Consider the following 23,452-nt stretch of genomic DNA (forward strand, 5'->3'; position numbering starts at 1 on the left):
CAAAAAGGCGGAACACATAAGGAAAGTTTTGTCAGTCCAGCTTGCAATCAAAAGGGGGAAAACCGAGGAAAAAGACGTGATTAGTTTCTCCACAAGGGACCTAAAGCACATTCAAACGCCACACAACGACGCCCTAGTGGTCACCCTCCGCATCAAAGAGTTCGATGTCAAGTGCATCTTGATTGACCAGGCAAGCTCGGTTAAAATTATGTACTACGACACGTTCAAACAACTCAAACTCCGAGATACAGACTTGGCTTCGGCAACTTCGCCACTGGTAGGTTTCAACTCGTAACCAGAGTGGCCTTTGGGAAAAATAATTTTACCAGTCAAAGCCGGATCCGTAGTCAAGCAGGTGGAGTTCTGGGTGTTGTAGGTGCCGTCTACATACAATCTGATCCTCGGTAGGGGCTGGCTTCACGCTATGCAAGCTGTAGCGTCGACCTACCACCAGGTTATGAGATTCCCCTCTGCTATGGGGGAAATTGAGGAAATTTGGGGCGATCAAGTCATGTCGAAGCAATGCTTCATGGCAGTGAACGGGAGCCGAGCTGCGAAAGGCTTCGTGCAAATGATTGAAGGCCCAGAAGACCAGAGTGTCCTTGATGACGTGGGCACCAGAGCCGAGGACAAAGTTGTTGAAGAATTGATAGAAGTACGGATCGACACGGAAAGTCCAAACAAGTTCTTTTTGCTCGGATCAAGCCTGACCACTCAAGAAAGGACCGAGATGGTAGAGTTCTTGATAGCAAATATCGAAGTCTTTGCATGGTCGCCCTACGACATGCCTGGCATCGATCCAAGTTTTATTTTCCACCAACTCAATGTTTTCCCTGATGCACGGCCAGTCATTCAGAGAACAAGGAAATTGGCTCTTCATTACGCCGAGGTAGTCACGGAGGAGGTAAGGAACTTGCTTGAAGCACGGGCTATTCAGGAAGTGCACTACCCTCGGTGGATTTCAAACACAGTCGTAGTACCCAAGAAGAATGGGAAGTGGCGGGTTTGTGTTGACTACAAGACCGTCAACCGAGCTTGCCCTAAAGACAGTTTTCCTCTGCCCAGAATAGACCAGCTAGTGGACCTAACGGCCGAACATAACAGGCTCGGTTTCTTGGATGCCTACCGCGGTTATCATCGGATTTCCATGCATGGCCCTGACCGCGAGATAACCTCTTTCACTACCCCAAGGGGACTATTCTGCTATCGAGTCATGCCTTTTAGTTTAAAGAATGCCGGGGTGACTTTTCAAAGGATGGTGACCAAGATGTTTGCTCCTCTGCTTGGCCAGACGATGGAGGCCTACATCGATGACATGGTGGTCAAGAGCAAGCAACAAGCTGACCACTTATCCGACCTAGCCGAGATGTTCGCTATTCTTAAACAGCACAAGCTACGCCTGAATGCATCAAAGTGTGCCTTCGGCGTGGGATCCGGGAAATTCCTAGGCTTTCTAGTCACAAACCGAGGCATCGAGGTAGACCCCACACAAATCAGAGCTGTACAAGAATTGAAACAGCCCAACTCGGCAAAGGACGTGCAGCATCTTGCCGGTATGGTAGCCGCGCTTAGCAGATTCATAAGCCGGTCATCAGATCACTGCCGCCCTTTCTTTTGAGCCTTGAAATTCAAGTTTTCATGGGACGAGGAATGCAACAGGGCTTTGGCCAAGCTCAAGGCGTATTTGTCTTCTACTCCATTGTTGGTGACACCTAAGCCCGGCGAAGAACTCTACCTTTATTTGGCAGTTTCTCAGCACGCCGTTAGCGCGGTACTTGTCCGGTCAGAAAGTATAAAGCATTTCTCTATCTTTTATGTGAGCAAAACCTTGCTACCGGTAGGGTCGAGGTACTTGCCACTGGAAAAACTCGCTTTGGCATTGATGATGGCCTCCAGGAAATTGGTGCACTACTTTCATGCTTACACAATTATTGTGTTGACCGAATTTCCCGTAAAAGCCTTATTTGAGCGGGCGAATTTCTCCGGTCTAATTCTAAAGTGGGCAGTCAAGTTGGGACAATTCGACGTTAAGTTTCAACCCCGAACAGCCATAAAAGCTCAAGCATTGGCAGATTTTGCTGCTGAATTCTCGCCTGGGATTCACCAAGTATGTCCGGTGGATCTCACTATGGTAGCCAAGGAAGCAAACGAAGATTCAACCGAAATTGCATAGCAAGGCGATGTTGGCGACACGGAACTTGCGCGCCCCGCAATAGAACCTCCATCCGGCATGATACATCAGCCCGGTGGTGCGACGACGGACTTAGGCATAACAAACCAACCTGTTGGGTCTAGTACCGCATCACCGAGAGGGGAGGAAGTGGAACCGATTAGCATTGAACTTGAAATTGAATGGCCGAGCGACCATGATCCCAGCAACTTTCAAGCCTCCCAAGATCCCTCAGAGTGTTGGAAACTCTTCGTTAACGAAATGTGGAAACTTTTCGTAGATAGAGCCTCAAACCATCACGGTGCCGGGCTGGGCATAGTTTTGATCTCGCCAGATGGTTTGACCATCGAGCACTCTATCACCCTCGAATTCCCTGCATCAAACAATGAGGCTGAATACGAGGCGCTACTGGCCGGACTTAAGAGCGCGCTCTAGGTGTGCGCATCCTAGCTGATGGTTTACAGCGATTCCCAACTTGTTGTCAACCAAGTGTCTGGGGTTTACGAAGCTAAAAATGACAGAATGGCAAAGTACCAAGCTCTGGTAAGAGACCACATCATGCGATTTCAGGCGATAAGGGTCCAACAAATTGGACGGGAAGAAAACGGCCGCGCAGATGAGTTAGCCGGTCTGGCTTCCATGGTCAACCGAACATCACCCAGTCCTCTCCTGATTGAATTCCTTCCAAGGCCTAGTATAGAGGAACCTGAGCAGACAGAAGTACTCTGCACCGAGCTTGGCCCTTATTGGATGGACCCTATTGTCCTCTTTCTAAAAGAGCGAACCCTTCCGGTCGATAAAAATGAAGCACATAAAGCCCGGGTGAAGTCAGAGCGGTTTTGGCTCTCTCCATCTGGAGCTTTATACAAGAAGTCTTTTCACCAGTCCTTATCTCAAGTGTGTACAACCAAACAGCGTGGAAGCTTTCCTATACGAAATTCACGAAAGCATATGCGACAGTCATATCGGGGGCAGATCTTTGGCCTACTGAGCTATCTCGCAAGGGTATTGATGGCCATGCATGCAAGCGGACGCTCAGAAATATGTTCGTAAATGTGAGAAGTGCCAGAAGTTCGCCCACCAAATTCACCAACCAGCTAGAGAACTTCTTTCCCTCACAAGCCTTTGGCCTTTCATGATGTGGGGGTTGGACATAGTGGGACCACTCCCAACGGCACCAGGCAACCGAAAATTCTTCATCGCGGCTACGGACTACTTCACCAAATGGGTTGAAGGTGAGCCCTTAGCAACTATCAAGGAGAAATACGTCAAACGGTTTGTCTGGCAGAATATGATAACGCGGTTTGGCGTCCCCAAGATTATGATTTCTGACAATGGCACCCAATTTGACAAGCGCTTATTCAGAGGATTTTGTGAAGAATTGAAGATCGAATTCTATAACTCCACCCCGGCTTACCCGTAATCCAACGGCCAAGCCGAAGCATCAAACAAGACCATTCTCGATGGGTTGAAGAAAAGACTTGAGAAAGCCAAAGGAAAATGGGCCGAGGAACTCCCAAGTGTCCTTTGGGTATACCGAACTACCCCGAGGCGATCTACCGGGGAAACTCTTTTTGTCTTGGCATATGGCATGGAGGCAGTCATCCCATTGGAAGTTGGCATGCCCACCCTCCGCAGTGAAAGTTTTGAGCCCGAGCTGAACTCTGAAGCCATCGCCCTGGAATTGGACCTAGTGGAAGAGCACCGAGACAAGGCTCTAATCCATGTGGCCGCATACCAACAAGAGCTCTCCAGAAAATATAACAAAATGGTGCACCCCAGACCGTTCAAATTTAGGGATTGGGTTTTAAGAAAGGTGATGGGCAACACACTGGTGCCGGGAGAAGGCAAGTTAGGGGCAAACTAGGAAGGGCCTTACAAGATAACCGGTCTGGCAGGCAAGGGGGCATATCACTTGGAAGATTTGGAAGGAAAAGGCGTAACCCGGCCATGGAATGCGATCAATCTCAAACTGTACTATTTTTAGCATTTTACGTTCTTATGTAATTTTTTGTGGAAGGACTTGCTCTCCCTATACTTCTGAATATAACATGCTTTTTGTCAAATATAATAGAAGTGACTTATCTTTGCTGAAGCATTCTGTTGCTTTGGATGCTTACTTTGAGATTTAAACCGAGATGTTTTACTCTGGTTAAATGAGTTGATGATTTGCTCAGCTCTATGATTTCAACCGAGATGTTTTACTCTGGTTAAATGAGTTGAAAAAATTACTCAACTCTGTGATTTTAACCGAGATGTTTCACTCTGGTTAAATACGTTGATGATTTGCCCAACTCTATGGTCTCAATCGAGATGTTTTACTCCGGTTAAATGAGTTGATGATTTGCTCAACTCTATGGTCTCAACCGAGATGTTTTATTCCGATTAAATGAGTTGAAAAAATTACTCAACTCTGTGATTTCAACCGAGATGTTTTATTCCGGTTGAATGAGTTGAAAAAATTTGCTCAACTCTATGGTCTCAACCGAGATGTTTTTATACTGGTTGAATGAGTTGAAAAAATTACTCAACTCTGTGATTTTAACCAAGATGTTTTACTCCGGTTAAATGAGTTGATGATTTACTCAACTCTGCGATTTTCTCTGTGATTTCAACCGAGATGTTTTACTCCGGTTAAATGAGTTAATGATTTACTCAACTCTATGGTCTCAACCGAGATGTTTTACTCCGGTTAAATGAGTTGATGATTTGCTCAACTCTATGGTCTCAACCGAGATGTTTTATTTCGGTTGAATGAGTTGATGATTTACTCAACTCGGTGGTTTCAACCGAGAAGCTTTACCCCAGTTATGGTTTACCTCAACTAGATGAGTTGATGATTACCTCAGGGCTTTTGCCGAGATGTTTTGTCCCGGCTAACGGTGTTGATGATTTGCACAACTCAAAAGGTTTAGCCGAGATCCTTTACCCCGGCTAAAATAGTTGACATTTTGTTAAAGGTTTTTGTCGAGATGATGAAACATAGTGCAACATGCAGTACAACAGTTAACGAAATCAAAAATTTTCATTGATGTAAAACCGAATTACATAAGGTAGGGCAGGCAGCTCGGTTACATTGTTGAAAAAAAAAAAAAAAAAACTAAACTACGGGGAATAGGTCGGCGAAGTCATCCCTGGTTGCAGTTGCATCCAGGATGACCGTGGTTGTGGTTTCTTGGACGCCGGTCTCAACTTGGTCGGCCTGCTTTAGACGGTTATCTCCGTCGGCAGTTTCCTCGGCTTCCTCCGTGCCTTCTTCCTCGGCCTCAGCCTGCAACGCGCTGAAGACGTCGTTGGCATATGGCATCATGTATGTCGGCAGAAAGGCAACGGGGGAAGAGGCAAACACGTCTGTCCCAAATCCTTGGTCAAGCTGTTCGCAAGCAGCTTTCCACCCGGACTTGAAGAAAATGTCCTTGGTGGCCTCCACTTACTTGGTGTAGTTTTCCTCGGCCTCATTGAAACCTTCGGTGTTTGCCTTGTCCAGTTCGTCCTTCCTCGATTGCTTCAATGCTTCCAGCTCGGCCCGATGAGCGTCCCTTTCTTTCTCGGCGACTCTCAGTTGGCCAAGTAATTTGGAGTTGTCAGTGTTTGCGATCTCCAAAGAGGCCTTTGATTGTCCCAGCTTGGTCTGTAGATGCTCAACCTAGCTGGCGGCGTCGGTCGCTTTCTGCCGGAGTCTATGGTTTCGTTCCATCACCAAATGTTGTTTCTGGATGGCCTGCAAGAAGAGTACTTGATTAAAGAAAGGAAATCGAGCAAACACTTGGAAATATTTGGATAAAGCATGCATTATTCTTACCCGAGTCATAGACTTGACCAAGGACTTTATGAGCCGGGTGTTGGGCACGTGGTCACTGCTGGTCACGTCGCTCGGCAGAAGGAGGGCTTTGGTTAGGTTGAAGGCGAGGAGATGCTCTTTATCCCCTTTGACCAAAGCACTGGCCGGGATCTCTTTTCCCCGGTGCTTCAGTTGAGGCTTCCAGGGGGGTGTTGGCTCGATTGTGACCGCTGGTTGCTCGGTGTTCAGCTTCGCAACGAGCTCGGCTGAAGGATCGGCGGTGCGAGTCCTTTTCCCAGCTCGATGGCTTTCCTTGCTTGTCTGCACAGCTGCAGGTGACGCCAATGCAACCACAGTCCCGCTTGTTTGACCGGCAGCAGCTGCACAGGAAAAGATGCTCGGTAGCTTGGTAGATGTGGCGGTGATGACATTTTTTATGCGGCTTCGTTTCGCCATCTCCTCTGCTTCGGTCAACTGGATAAAGCGCACGTCCGGTAGTATTGGGTCAGGAGGTGGGGATGGCGCTCGGAGGAAGTCAGTCACTCTACTCCGGCGGGAAGCGGAGTATCTGTAGGTCGACATGTAACCGAGAAGGTCGTGGTAGTCCCGGTTAGGGTACCAAAGCACGATTTTGATGGCTGCTTCATTGGGATAATGGTAGTTAGCAAAGCTTCGATTGCTGTAAAGAGGAGAAGAAGAAAAAATATTAAGTACAGAATATAGAAAGAAAGTAATTTGACCAAGCAGTTAGCACGACTTACATGTTGAATCGAAGTTCTTGCTGATATTCCAGCTCGGCACATCGACTGTTTCATAATTACTGGACACTCAGAAAAAGTCGTCATCATGCATGTCTTTGTCCGGGGTGCTAGTCACTATTTTCTCCTTACCCGGTCTGATTTTTAAATAGTAGTTGAGACCATCGCCGGTATGCCCTAGGGTGTACTGGCGAAGTATCTCGGCTAGTCCTAAGCTCAAGCCTAGTCGGTTGTTCAGCTCAGCTATCCCGTTAATTATCCTATAAGTGTTGGTTGAAACTTGTGTTGGTGCGCCTCAGGAACTCGCACATTAAAGGGTTGACCGGGAAGCGTAGGCCACTTTCAATAATAGAAAGCACGGTGAAAGGGCACTGGTCTAGTCTGCCCCAAGGGGTTGTGTCCTTGGCACTGAGCTCTAGATGTACGTCGGCGGGGACACTATATTTTTCCCGGAACGCGGGTAGTGCGACCGGCATGTCAACCAGGAAGCGGTAGCCCTATGTGTAGCCGACTGGTTTTAGCACGGCTGTGTTGGTTTGGCAAATTTTTCGGTTGAAGGCTGCTCGGCCTTAGAGAGCCTCAGTATTGGTGCGCAGTCCCCTTGGACTCTGCAATAAAAGGAAGTTTAAGTGTAAGCGGGAGCGTGGTCGCGCAAAACGAGCTTAACTTTAGCTCAGTCAGATGGAGTGCCAGATCACCTCGGTCACGAAGGTAAATCCAGAAGTTCGGCTGCTCAAGCGGACCAGATGTTAGCCCGGTCGAGCGGTCAAGTATTCTGCCTGCCTTGGTTCCTACAAGAGTTTTTGTAAACACGCAATTTGCTCGGTTTAGGTGTATCTTGGGATCAAATGAAGACCTGGAGCCCGGTCTGCTCTAGATCTTCGTGTGTTCATCACTGGAGTTGAAGAACAGTAAAGAGAGCAGGGGCAGAAGAGGTTTTTTGGGGGGGGGGATATATCCTAAAACCTATGGCTTTTGCACCCTAGAATGTGAAATATCAAACGAAAGAGCAACGAAGTGATTCGAAGGACTTACCAGAGTGAGGACAACAGTCGAATCTTCGAGCGGGATGTCAGTCTAGGGCCAGGAAGGTGTTTGATAGAGAGGAGGGGCACTTTTGCTTTGGTTCGTCTATAATGGAGGAGAAACAGTAAAAAGAAAATGAAAGGGGGACATGGCGTGTTTATAGGAGCAAAGAACCGTCAAAATTTTGAATGTGAAGAGACGTCTAGCTTGGCTGCTCGAGGCCAATAAATGATCGACGCGTGTCCCAATTGACGGCGGCGTCTGTATTGAAAGATAGTAAGGCGAGTTGAGGCACTGACCGAGCAAATCAAGAAATTGAGCATATCGATTAGCGGGGTTGACGTCTTGCGAACTAGGAACCACGGGAGATTCTATCTTGGTTGGATCATGTAATCCCAGTCACGCTTACACGGATGGAATTAAAGGGCAATTGAGAGAGAGATTTATAATCTGACCCTGGGCCGTGGTAGAGACCCGACAGAAGGGGGCCGAGTATGTTTTATGCCAAGCTAACCTGGCCTGTTCAGAGGCGGTCTTGCTCGGTCGAGGCCCAAGACCATGTTGGGACCGAGCTACCTGGGCTTGTCTATGCCCAGAGTCAGTCTTGCTCGGCCAAGGTTCAAGCCCCGTGTTTGGGCCGAGCTCACTTTTGCCGAGATGGTCTCCTGCCAACCCGGGTTTCATGGGTCGCACGTTTAGCTCGGCGGGAAGGCCTTCTGTTTACCGTCTCAACATGTCTTGACCTCGACTCTACCGAAATGCTACCGAGCTCGGTTGCTATGGAGCTCGGCGAGCAGCTTACTCGGACTTGTCACGCAACCCGGTTGTGTGAGGCTGAGGTGATGCCGCCAGGCTGCCGAGTTCCCACTAATGTTGTCTGGCGGTTTGGTTAGGTGGTGTTAGCTTGATTTGTGCTGACAGATAGGAAAGCAGCTCTACGTGTCAACAGACTAGTGGAAACAGAATTGAGCGTAGAAAGTATATAAGCATGACTGTGCCCCCCCATGCAGGATGGAACATCATTTTGGTAAGAAACACTCATTGTGATTTATCTCTCTCTTCCTCTCTCTCCTTGAGTGTGTGTGCTAACTTGACCGTCAGAGGGGTTTTCCGGCCACACACCGCCGGATAGCTCACCGCCGTTGTGCTCGTAGGTCGATCGGATAGACAAGGAGCTTGGACGAAAGGAGTACGGGTTTCGCGAAATATTTGCTCCCCGTACAGTTGATATATGTTCCTCGGTATAATTTGTAATCAGGTTGACAAAGGGATGTCAAGCTTTGCAACAAAGTGAGGAAATGATATCGAAATATTCATTTCAAGAATATGGCATTGATCAGCGAATTTTGAACTCACAGTGATGAAGTAAACAAAATCAAATTAAATAATTTTATAGTATATATAATATAGTATTTATGTATATATTGATTTATGTTAATTTAAATAATTTATTTGATATCCCTGTTGTGGGATTTAATATACACACTACATACTATAATTTATATATTATATATTAATATTGATATTAATAATTAGACTAGGTAAAGTCTCAATGACTATTTCAAAACTGAGCTCAATTGATAAATCGTCCTAAAAATTTAGTATATAGTTTATATTTATATCTATATCTATCTATCTATATATTATAATAGCATAAGGCTCTATAAACTTTAAAGTGTCAATTTAAACTTTCTAATATATATATATATATATATTTTTATATAACTTTGAAAGTTAAGAAATATACTTAATATAAAAATATTGGCACATCTAACCATATCTATAATTTTGAAATTTAAAAATCTTTATAAAAAAAAATAAAAATAGCCACATCTAATTCATATATAATTTGAAATTTAAAAATTTTAAGAGAATTTTTAAATGTAACTTTAGTCTTATATAATTTCGAAATTTCAAAATACAAATACAAATTTTTATTGTTTATTTTTGAAAACTAAAAATTACATGTATCATGTAAAAAATAAAATAAAATAGGGGACTAAATATTTTTAGCCAGTTTATTGATTAAAAATGAAATTTTACATATAAATGTTAGAGAAAATTTAATGTGTTGTACATAATTTTATGCAACATCCAAAAATACATGTATCATGCTTAAAATTACATGTGATTTTAACACTATCTTTTATGGAGACTTACGTGTAACTCTTAATAGGTGTATTTATTGTCTAATAGATCCTTTGGTAACTAATAACATTTTTCGTTAAACACTATTAAAAAATGTTACTAATTATTAATTTTCAACGACAGTTTCAAAATTATCACAAAAAATGTCGCTAATTATAAGTTTAGTGACAGTTTAAAAAAATTGTCATAAAAAGTCATTAACAACATTTTGAAAAATTCGTCACCGTTTAAGAAAAGTCATTAATCATCAATTTTTAGCGATATATGCAAAAAATATCACAAAAATTATTATAACAACGATTTAATTATGACTTATTTTCAATTTATGAGAATTAAGTCTAATTGTAGGACATATTGGTAGTTTACCGTATCTTTTAACTATATCTACCGCTTTCAAGTTGCCGATCAAAAAAAAAAAAAAATCTACCGCTTTCAAGTTAAACAAACTCATAAAATATTATATATATATATATATATATATATATATATATATTTATCTTTTCATTACTTTTTAACACTTTCATACTAAACAAACTTAGCCTAAGGATTGAACTTGAGCCAAGGATTATGGGCATAAAAATTGACTCAAATTCAATTTTTAAGTTACTTTCCAATGTATGCACTTTCTCTCTAGCTTATGTCCATCACAACTTAAGAAATTATGATATAATTTAAATATAAAGTTTAAATTTATTATTACCAAATGTTTCAACTAATTAACTGTTCAATTTTTTAGATCAGGCATATAAGGCTTGGGTTAGAACATAGCCGATAGTGTAGGCCAAATTGATCTTAGATAGTTGTTTTATACATAAATATATCAAACTATTCTTGTAATAGTTTTAACCGTAAATACGTAAATTTATAAATTTTAATCAGTACGTATAAACATGTACATATTTCTTATTTTGTCATAAAAAATAAGAGGTATACATTTACTAATTTAATAAATGGGTCAGTTGGCCCATGAGTTGAGTGTAGACTAATGATAATTTTTTAATGATTAGGTTAGAGTCAAGTTGGTGTAAAGAACTATCCAACTTTTAACGTCAAGTCCAATTTTAACTCAGAAGCCAATTCTTATATGTTTTATTTGAGAATTATAACCTAAGATAAAGTATAATCTTTATGTTTTAGTAAATAAATTTTAAGTTCTACAAAATAAACAAGGGATAATTAATACATTAACAAATAAAATTTACTATATCAACTCTAACATAAGATAAACCAAAATTACAAAACTCATAACATAAAATATATTTATATTTAATCATAAATATAGTATTTAATTTAACTTATTTGTGTTTAATACCAATTAAATTATGACATATATTTCTTATTAAAAACTTTAAACACATTTAATGACATAATAAAAAAAATTATTTAAGTCGTGAAAATAGCTAAAATTTAATAGGGTAAATTATGCAAATGGTCCCTATAATTTACAAAGTGTGTCAATTTGGTTCCTATTATTTTAATTTGCTCGATTTTGCCCATTAATTTAACTGTTTGTGTCATATTGATCTAATAAATAACGGTCATTAGGTTTGGTGAATGGAAACTCAAATGAAGTGCCAATTTGGTTAATATAGTTTACACAATATGTTAATTTGGTCCCTATCAAAATCGAGCAAATTAAAATAACAGGGACCAAATTGACACATCGTATAAACTATAATGACCAAATTGACACATCATTTGAGCACGTGACGACTTTCCATCCACCAAACCTAACGGCCGTTATTTATTTGACCAATATGACACAATCTGTTAAATTAAGGGGCAAAATCGAGCAAATTAAAACAAATGAATCAAATTGACACATCATGTAAATTACAGGGACCATTTACATAATTTACCCAATTAAATTTATTCTAAAATAAATAAGATGAATAATTAATTTCATTATTATGATTTTATAAATAAAAACAAAACAATAATCATAATAAGCACAACAAAAATTCTTAAAATTAGGAGGCTTTTTTTGTTCATTTTTTTATTTATTAGTATTCGTATATGCAACGCATACAAAATTATTCATTATTTTGTATGAGTCAAGTTGGAATTTATTTGAGAATCTATGTTAACTCAACCAATTTATTATCAATTAATGGTTAGCCAGAATCTTAATGGCCAAATGATGGGACACTATAACATATTAGAGTTTTAAAGACTAAATGTTTTGGTCTCTAAAAGTGAAAATTTTGTTGCAAAAGACATTTTAGGGACCAATTTCTATCGTTGTAAGGGTAATCGCTAAAAAGTCGTCCCGAAAAGTCAAAAATAAGATTTTTAGAAAATGTCACTAATAAATAGACTTTTAGGGACAAAATAATTTGGTCTCAGCGTAGTTTATTTTTTTAGACAAAAAATTTGGTCCCAAAAGGATAATAATTCATCATTAATGTCTAATTTTCGTTGCTAAAAATATAGTAGCGACACTTTTTGCAACATAAATATGTAGTCCCTAAAAAATAATTTTGTTCCTAAATTTTGATATCTAAAATCTTAATTTTTTGTAGTGGGATGAAGGGTGAAGATAATATGAGATTAGCGATGAGAGGTTGCAGGTGGGAGTAGAGGTTGACTTGGGGGAAAGGTAAGAAAGGGAAGTTAAAAGTAGTGGTGATCGCATAACAGAAATGCTTTAAATAAAGCGTCGATGTGATTAGAAGAGATATGATGAAAATTGAAGAGATGATGGTTAGTAAATGGTGGAGATTTGATAAGGGTTATCGGGGGAATTAGAATCATACTCCTCTTAGAAAATAATAGTTGACAAATTTATAAATTAATGTATAAGATAGTCATAAGTAGAATCATATCATTTACAAACTTTTCAATAATGACACATTTTAAATCACAAAACCCCATGTATAACATAGGTAAAATGCTTGTATATATATAAACAAAACGCGCTCATCATTGAACATATCTTCGGTGAACATAAAAAATCTTTATTATATAGGAAGGATTTTTTTCCTATTGGGACCATATTTTCCCCTAATAATAATGCATTTTAAAGATTAATCCTAATAAGATCAGCAGCAATTAAGGTTTCAACCTTTTGAAATCTGAATATCTCTAGTTGGAACTGCTTTGTAACTAACTTGGGAGTCCAAGAAAGATGTAAACAAGGTCCAAGTTTAGAATTGATTTTCTCATTCAAGCTAGTGGGAACCAAGCAGACACAAGAGTACATCATCTAAAACATATATGATTGAGTGGTAATTTTGGGGGCAGAAACATATTAAAAAAGTTCATGGCAAACCTCCAAATGTTGTCATGGGAAAACTGAGAAGATCCAAACTCCTTCATTGAACCGAGAATGTAACTATCAACATAATGATATCTACTAAATGCACCAAGAGAGAGAGAGAGAGAGAGACCTTTTGACAGATATGAGGAGAGTCTCAGTATCAACCTCAGCAAAACCAAACTTGAGGAGAAATTGAAACAAGGAATGGATTAAATACTATGGACCACACTCTCCATATCAACCTCAGCAAAACCAAACTTGAGTAGAAATTGAAACAAGGAATGGATTAAATACCATGGGCCACACTCTCCATGTGCATTTTATAATATGTTTGCTAATGTATCGCTAGCCTCTCTTGTACCAAGCTTGATAAAATATGTTTGGCTCGCTTCATGAGAAATGTTGAGAACACCTCAATGCCTACCCTATGTTTATATTATTTGTGATGAAGATTCTGGTGCGTGGAGGAGCGTTTGGCACACGAGACAATGGTTCTAAATCGCGATATCAGGTAACGTAACAGTATCGATTGCAGAATATCAGTGTCGGCAACTACGTATCGGAAATCAGGTTTCACAACCGTGAAATTTTAAAAATTATTTTACTAGTTTTTTAGCATTTTCTTTCCAATACCAGTCCAAATCGGTAAGCATCGGCCCGTCGTGACCTATGTAACACCTTGTGTAACGGTTAAGATCATTATGTAATGGGAACCGGCCGATTTTTAGGCGATTTTCATTCTCAGTGCAATACTGGTGTGTTCGTAACGGTGCTTGTTTTTCCAATACGAACATACCAATACATAGCGTACTAACCATTTTTTTACATGAGACGCTAGTTAGAGCTATAAATGAAGCGGGTTGAACTAAATAGTAAATTGTTTAAATTTAACTTGAAAATTGAATAAGATTCAAAATATTTTTAAAATTGATTTTTTTGACTGATCTCAAATGAGCTTTAATTGAACAAATAACAAATCCAGTTCAAGAATTTCTAGCTTATCAAGTTGAGTTCGAAATAGCATTGTCTTACAGTGCTAAAACTTGTTAAAAGTATGAATAATAAAATTATTTTCCCTTTCTAGCCATTTACAACAATGCTATAATTATATCATTTTCTTACATCTAAACACACACCTATGGGAAGAGTGAATGTGAGTCCTACATAGATAAAATATTGATGAATATAGTTCAGCTTGTCTCAAGTTGAGATCAAGACTGGATCTGTCTAGTTTGATCCATGAGGTTCATTTTTTTGGTCCGTTTTGATAATCCAAACCGTTTAATATGTAGAACTCGTTGAGTACTACATGCCTGTAAAAAATCACGTTGATCGGATATCAATAGCTATGTGATCAAATCAGTTTTGTATAAAAAATAATGGACGGTGAAACAATTAACGGTTGATAAAAAACTGTTTTGTTCATATAGTTATCGATATCCGATCAACGTAATTTTTATAAGCATATAGTACTCAACAAGTTCTACACATTGAACGGTTCGGATTATCAAAACGGGACCCGTGATGGGCCTCCACAGATCCAACAACACAATCCAATTCGATCTTGAACTGGACCAAAGCTACAGCTTATATGTATATATATTTTAATAACTCAATAATTGATTAAAAAAACAAATTAATTTGAAAAGCTACTGTCCACTAATAGAGACAATTTAAATCGCGACAAAATTCGGTAATGCTGGCCCCAGCACCGACCTTCACGTGGAAGGTTGCTAATAAAAATAAAAATAAAAAAACAAAATAAAACAAAACAAAACAGTTTTATAGACCAATAAGAAGGGACCTCAGCACTCCCATTGGGCTCTTATGCATTTTCGGACAAAATTATGTATAGAAAATTTTTAAACTTACACATCAAACTACGGCCGTCAGGATGATGCCAACCCTCGGGGTTGGTGATGACAAATTTGTGAGGTAACCCATAACATCTAAGTTGACCCAAGAGGGTTGCGTTTGCATATTTTTTCAAGGGAACAACAAGAACTTAATATGGGCATGCGTGATGGGAAAATATTATTATTATATCTCTGGACTGTTGAAAATTTTGATTTTTTATAAGTTTATTTTGGATAAATTTTGAATCTAAATTTAAGTGGATCCCAAATATTTTTTTGGGTGGGTCTAAAGAGATGACGTGTTTCTTGTCGAATGGCAAGTCACACGGTAAAAATGGTTCATCAAAATCATTTATGAATAAATGGAAAATTGACATCGTTTTCGAGTTTACGGAATAGGAAATTGAAGAAGTAAAATATGAGTTTCCTTGAAATGATTATCCCACATTGGAAACTTAAGAGATCTTATGTGTGTATATAAGTTCTTGGTGGCAACACTTGGGTTGGGCCCCAAGGGGCCCCTAAATTTGTAGAAGGGAGGAGTTATGGACAAATTGAACCTTGGCTTAAACCACCACACGCGTGCCACGCCCGGCCAGCCGAGCACGGGTCAAGTCAATTCTAACATTAATTTTTTGGACAAAATTTATTTGAATTTTTTCAAATTCTTATAAGAAATTATTTGAATTTCAAATTGAAATTAATTCAAATTTAAATTCAAATTTTTAGTCCAAAAATTGTGCCTCTGTCAAGTCCAAATTCCTCAACAAATTAATCTGTCCAAACAGGTTTTGAAACTGTTTTGCACCGAACAGATTCTATTATTTCCAAACAAATTTAAATCTTCCCAGGCAGATTTGAACAGATTCAAACTGAGGTTCAACAGGTTCAAAATATTCTAACAAATCGGGAAAATTGCCCAACAGCTCTGGACAGTTTTATAACTACTTTAGTTAACAGATCTGTTGCAAATTGGTTCTGCATTTATTCAATTTAAAATAAGATCTGTTTAATTCAAATAATACCTGTTCGGACAGCCACAATTTTCCTATAAATACTAGCCATTTCCGACAATCTTTCGGATCTGAAAAATTCATTTGGTTATTGTCCAGATATTGCTCTTTTGCATATATTCTACATATTAGTTTAGGAAAATTTTTGAGAGTATAGAACACAAGGTTTTTGTTCACCGTACAAATTGTTTGGAGTGCTACTACAATTTGTGAAGATCATTGTATCTTGAGAGATAGATGCCATTTTTTCCGTAAGCACTGCAGCGGGACGAATCTGTCTTAAGGACAGAGTGTCATACACTCAACTTGATCTTTTAAATATTTATTCGGATCGATAAAATAAATTCTGTAAGTAATTTATTTATTTTTATTTATTTAATTTGTTTCAATTTATTTATTTTACAGAAAAGATTTTTCTAACATGGACTGACATTTAATAATTATCAGTTGAGTGAATAATCCAAACCACTACCTATTTAAATTTAAACTGTCCACTAATAGAGACAAAATTAAAATCGCGACAAAATTATGTAAGAATTAACTTCAAAAGAAAATTTTTAAACTTACACATCCAAACTACAGACCTTCAGGATGATGCCAACCCTCGGGGTTGGTGATGAAAATTTTTTGAGGTAACACAGAACATCTAAGTTGACCTAAGAAGGTTGCGTACCTCAGTTAGTTAGAAGGTTAAATTTTAAGTTATTTAATTAATATTTAGTGTCAGTTTATTATCTTTTTATTGTACGAGTCTTGATTTAAGTAAAATTTATTTTAGGAGGTCGCGACAAGTTTCTAACATATAGTCTCTTCATTCGAAACAATTAATAAGACATCTTAATGATTTTTGTAAATGGCGCTATCTTGGACATGTAAGAGAGTAAGAATTTTCCTATAACAAAAAAAAAAAAAAAAAAAATTGATCCAAGAGGGTTGCGTTTGCATATTTTTTCAAGGAACAATAATAATTTAATATAGGCATGTGTGATGGGAAAATATTATTATTATATCTCTGGACTCACATTTCATAATTCTCAGTTGATTGAGTAATCCAAACTACTATCCATTTTAATTTAATTTAATTACTGTCTTGTTATCATTTGATAAGAAAGGATGTGAGAGTTTCAAATGCTTAATCTCAAATTTTTTTTTTTCAATTTAAATCAAATATAAAAAAATTATGTGTCTCACATAATTTGCATAATTTTTGAGTTAATTAATTAAATAAATAAATAACATTTTCCACATAATTTCAAGATTATTGCTAAGAGATAATCATTTCCTAAAATCAAATATAGAAACATGGTTTCTTAACCTTCCAATTTATTTGTCCATCTTCTAAATTATCTACCTAAAATCCTTCCTTAAAATAAATTAAACAAAAATCAATACAAATCTGTTTAATATAATTAATTTGGAAAACTAATTTGATTGTTTAACCTCAATTTCTTATTTTCCCAAGCAAAAAAAAAAAAAAAAAAAAACTATTCAGGTGTCTCACATAATTTTCGAATCCATCTATACTATATATTAAGCAAAACGTGATTTTTAATGAGAAGGCCTATCAAAGCTCTACATGCTCAATCTCAATTTTTTATTTTTTCAATTTAAAAAAATAATAAACTATTCATGTGTCTCACATAATTTTCAAATTAAAAAAAAAATTAAAAAAATCTGCAAACCCATCTCCTAAGATCATTGCCTAAAAGATGATCATTTCTTAAAATCAAATATAGAAATACCGTTTCTTGACCTTCCAATTTATTAGTCCATCTTCTAAAAACTCTACCTAAAATCCTTCATTCCTTAAAACAAATTAAACAAAAATCATTTCAAATTTGTTTAAATTATTTTGTTTGGTTGATTTTGTTTCCCTATAACTAATTTGAAATTTTCAAATTTAGAAAAGTAATAAATTCATGTGCCTCACATAATAATTTGAATTAAAAAAAATAAAAAAAATAAAAACTCTTCAAGCCCATCTCCAAAAATCATTATTTAAAAAGATTATCCTTTCCTAACCTCAAATATGGAAATACGGTTTGTTGACCTTCCAAGTTATTTGTCCATCTTCTAAAATCTCTACCTAAAATCCTTCATTATTAAAATAAATGAAATCAAAATCAATTCAAATCTATTTAAATTGTTTTGTTTGGTTAATTTTGTTTTCTTATAATTAATTTTAAAAATAATGGGCGAATTACACTAATTTCAATGGCAAAATCGTCAATTTGATAAAATATAAACTAATTTGACAAATACAAATGTCAAAAAAATATTTTCAAATTTTTAAAAATTATTTCTACCAACTAAAGATAAAATCATGTAAAATTGATAAATGTTTTAGACATTTGTTTATTTTACCAAATTAATTTTTATTATGTGTTTAGATGATGATCATGTAATGGATGGTTGTTTTTATTTTCATTAAATTAGTTTATATTTTTTCAAAAGTCAAATATGGTGACAACTTTGATATCATTATTAAACCAATCTATTAAATCAAAAAATTCAAAAGTAAAAACATTTCATATATTAAATATATAGATTACACATTAAGATCCTAACAACCACCCATTACATGATCATCATCCAAATATATAATAAAAATTAATATGGTACAAAAAAAATAATAATAAATGTCTAAGAGATTTATCAATTTTAAATAATTTTATCTTTGGTGGATAGAAATAATTTTTAAAAATTTAAAAATATTTTTTTGACATTTATTTTTATCAAATTAATTTATATTTTATCAAATTGACGATTTTTCCCTTGAAATTAAGCAATGATATCTTCAATTGTCCTTATTTGAAACGAGATTCAAAATTCAGGGTCAAATATGTTACAATTGAAAACTCAGGAACCAAAGTAACATGTGTCCCAAATTATAGGGACGGTTAGTGTAATTTGCCCAAAAATAATTTAAAAATAAAAAATTTCATAATTTATCATTTTCTATAATGATTCCATGATTTATGATTTAGAAAAGGAAAGATGAATAAGATTCTTCTTGTATACTCTTTCTCTAACTAATTCTTTCTCCTTTCCAAAAACCATAGCCATCATACATTACATCTTCTCCAAGTCAGTCGCATCCTCCTCATTCTATAAATATTACATATATGGAATGATGAAACTCATTATTTTTTCTCTATGTTTATGAGACAATTGGATGTTAGTTTATATTTAGTCTCTTACATTATTTTTAAATAGACTGTTTTATCATTTAAGTACGTTATTTTTTTTTTATTTTACTTTTGACCATTTTTTATTTTTGCATTTCATATTTTGTGTATCATTTCTCCCTCTACTCTCTACTGACCATTATTTGTTTTTTAGTTATAACCATTTTTTGTTAGGAAATATTATTTCACTAGAATTTTTATGCGAAATTTTTATTCTAAAATGAAGTGATAGTGTCATTTGTATAATAAAAAAGCATGTCAATGGACTCTTTATTATTAGCTGATAGATCAAAATCCAATTAAATCATTATTAATAACATTTAGAAAAATACTAGAGACCCCAAAAGTTTTACTAAAATTTCTACCAAATGTTTCACATGGGTGTGAGACCCACACTTGTGTGAGACATTTGGTAAAAATTTTGGTAGAACTTTTGAGATCTCTAGCATTACTCTAATATTTTTGTATTGATTTTATGTTTGTGTGTTGTGTTACTACTTTTTTATTTTATTTTTTTACTTTTAATATTTTTTGATATCATGATATGTGTTAATTGACAATTGGTGTAGAATATTATTTCAAAAGTACCTAATAGTTTTCTTTTCCTAGCCTAATGAATAAAAGATTATTACATGTAATTTATTTTTTTTCAAAACTATTAAATATGTATAAATATGTACATTTTATTATGAAATTTTTTTTATTAATGATGTATGTTTACCAATTTAAAAAATATTTACGTAAATAAATTGGTCAAGTGACTCTTTAATTTGTGTTGATTGACACAAATTTAACATGGCCTATGTAGCTAAATCATCTCATAAAATTTAAAAAAAAAATTAAATACCCTTAGAATTTAAATTTATCATATTCGATCAATTGACAAACCAAATTCTACTAATACGCAAAATAATTTTCCTCATGTACTACTAGCTAAAATAAATATGAAAATTTAAATATTTCATTTCAATTTTTATACCACATCACTTTAAAAATAAAGAGAGATAGAAGATGAGTGGGAGAGAGGAAAAGAGTCAACAACAAAAAAAAGAAAAAAGAAGAGATTATTATATCACTTCACAAACTGTGAAATGATGAATTATAATTACGAATGTTATAAATAATGTAATTATACTTGACCGAAAGTATTATTTTTGTAATTTTAGAAAATTCATATTTTTTAATTTTACCAATTGAATTATTATATATCTATTTGTTATATAATACTTAGGACACAACAGTAATAGCAATAAAAAACTAAAAAAATAAAAAAAATAAAAATTGTGTAACTCATGCCATGTTTGTGATGTTATCTTTTTGATTAAAAAGTCAAAAAACTAAATAGTGCTAAAATAAGTTTGGCATGTACAAAAAAAAAGGGAGAGAGGGAGGGGGGGTGTTGTAGGAAATCTTTGTACCAGTTTGAAAAGACAACAATTCTTGTGAGTGAGTGCATAAGTGTTTACATCTTTGGTAGGGTAAAATGCAAAATTTTAAGTAACAAATAAAAATATGATATCACTTATTTGCATTTTCCCATACAATTAAAAAACTATTCCATAAATATATTAACATTTTTTTATATATATCTCTTAAAAAAAGTTGAAAAGCCACTTAATGAGCTAATTTCAAATACTCTCTTTTTTTAAAAATAATAATAATAAAACTTACTTAATCTTATTTAATTTTTTCTCAAAATTATGTTTAATTAATTAACAAATAAATTTATCAATCATTGTTTAATCCCGGACATAGCACGGATTGTTTACTAGCATTAATGCATGCATTCAATGACTGTACATTCTAAATACATATAATTATGTGGAAATATAATATAAGTAATATAATTCTTTTTTTAATCATTTTCAATAATATAATTATAATTATATATATTTTTTGATTTTCAATTGGTGGTAATTAACAATCAAATCTAAAATTTATAATTTTTTTAAGGACCCTCAGTCCAAAAATCTAAATTTCAATTTTGTTTGTCAATAGTCCAGGCGCTGAAACACTTTGTCTAAAAGGACAAACTCAAGCAAAATGATTGAGGCTTGTGTTGGACACATTCTCTTTATGGTAGATTTCACCCTTGCATTGGCGCTTCAAGATTTAACGACGTCTACTTCTCAGGATGCAACGACTAATACTTGATTCGCAACACTACAAACTCAAGTCTGGCGAACCAAAACTATGCTAGAACTCTCTTCCTAAGATTAAATGCAGAACAGATACAGAAGACAGGAGGACAATAAGATGAAGAATAATGAAGAAATGTTAAAGAAAATTGGATAGAATGAAATGCCGGAATGGTAGGCTATTTACAGCCAACCATGCACCTGTTCGGGTAGGCCTTGGTAGCTGTTCGGACATGGCCAGATAGTTGCGACTGGAACAGTACCGGTTTGGAAAAGAAGCGGCCTAAAAATTTAGAATTTGAATTTAAAAATTTCGCGTAAAATTTGAATTATTTCCGTAAGGAAAAAAAAATTCCGTAAAAATTTGAAAAAATTCAAACGAATTTTGTCCAAAAAATTAAAGTTAGGACCCGACTCGACCCAAAAGACATACCAAAAGATATGGCTTACAGTGTAGTCAATATCCAATGGTACTAGAAGGGTACAGTGATGTAAATTGGATATAAAAGACTGAAAATGCATGAGTGGATATGCCTTTACCCTGGGAGGCGATGCAATCTCTTGGAAATTATCCAAACAGACATACATTGAAACCACAGACATACATTGATTCCATTGTAGACATTGAAAGGTCTACAATGGAATCTAAGCATCAAATAAAACTGATGAAAAAGTAGAGTGGTTTCAAAATTTTCTAGAAGAGATTCAAAGGCGACCTAAAAAATGTGCTAACTGTGGAGAAGTATTTTGTGAATGATAGTACGTGGCTAAGGTGACGCCGAAGTGTCAGCCAAGGTGCCATGTAGCCTGGTCATGCTACTGACCTGATCTCGGCTAGGCTAAGGTTATTTACGGAGATACCAGAATCTAAGGTAAGCAGATAAAGGACAAGAGTCTTAGAATAGAGGAAGATCTCAGTCTGGATAAAGATAAGGCTCAAGAAGAGTTTATCTCTATCTAGATGTGGGTCCAGGATAAGCATTAAGCCTGAATCTACTGAAGTGAGGCTTCTAAAGAGATCAGGTCACTGCTGGTTATAAAAACAGGGTACCCCCCGTAGATCTCAGGTATGTGTGGTATACTTTGAGCAGTGACTTGTGAGTTATACTCTGATTTAATATCTTTGAGAGATTATTGACTTGATCGTAGGAGTTTCCCTGGGTGGCGAACCACCGCGGTATTCTCATCTTCTTGCTATAGGTTATTGGGCTTAATCTATTCAGCCGGTGCTCTCTAGCTGAATTCCCCCTATTGGTTGTGTGGTCAAAAATCAGCATCCACAATTTGGTGCCATCTATGAGAACTTAAGGAGAATAGATGGCCAACAATGGACAAGAAGAAAAGATTAGGGACGACGTCCATAGTGAAAGTTATGAACATACAGATCCTAGCGTCATGGAGGAAAATCATAATAAAGGAGCACAGGATTCGAATCTTGGGGAAAAGAATGTCGGCAAAGAGGGTAACGCCCTAAAAAAAGCTAGTCGAGATGAGTATTACAACGAAAGCGACCTCCAGGTATGGAAGGATATATGCCTGAAGAGGATCAGTGAGATGAAAGAGATGGCAAACAAGGTGGCAGACCTACAGTCGGTTGTCAACTTCATGATACAAAACAATGTGATGCAACCACCGTTCCCGTTGTAGGACACGCCGATACCAGAGGCCAAGACTAATGCCCAAAAAGAAAAGCAGAAAACAATCGTAGTAGTCCCGCAGCATGGCAAGGAAAAGGAGCGCTCACATTGCCTTCACGGGATGTCGGGTGAGCAGAGTCAGTAACAGGTAAGTCGCAGAGGACACCACGAACCAAATGGACCTATGTCAAAGAACCTTGGCATATCCAAGGAAAAGGCCTTTGTTTTGACACAATGAATAAAGAGAAGTCCAAAAGAATGCACAATGACATTGGGAGCAGTGCGCCAAAAAGGCTAAAATCTGTTGATAGCCAAGCTCCTGGTCGAACGAATGAAGACTTGAGAGACTACCTCCAAAAGAAACGGCATAATGCCGAGATCACATCCCCATCAAGCCGAGAATGCCGTTCTCAGTGGAGTTGGATACGTTTGAAGCCCCAAAGAGGTTTCACATGCCGAAGTTCCAGATTTATGATGA

This window comes from Camellia sinensis, chromosome 13 (assembly GCF_055761805.1).
Source record: "Camellia sinensis isolate YWXY chromosome 13, ASM5576180v1, whole genome shotgun sequence".
In the NCBI taxonomy this organism is placed as follows: domain Eukaryota; kingdom Viridiplantae; phylum Streptophyta; class Magnoliopsida; order Ericales; family Theaceae; genus Camellia; species Camellia sinensis.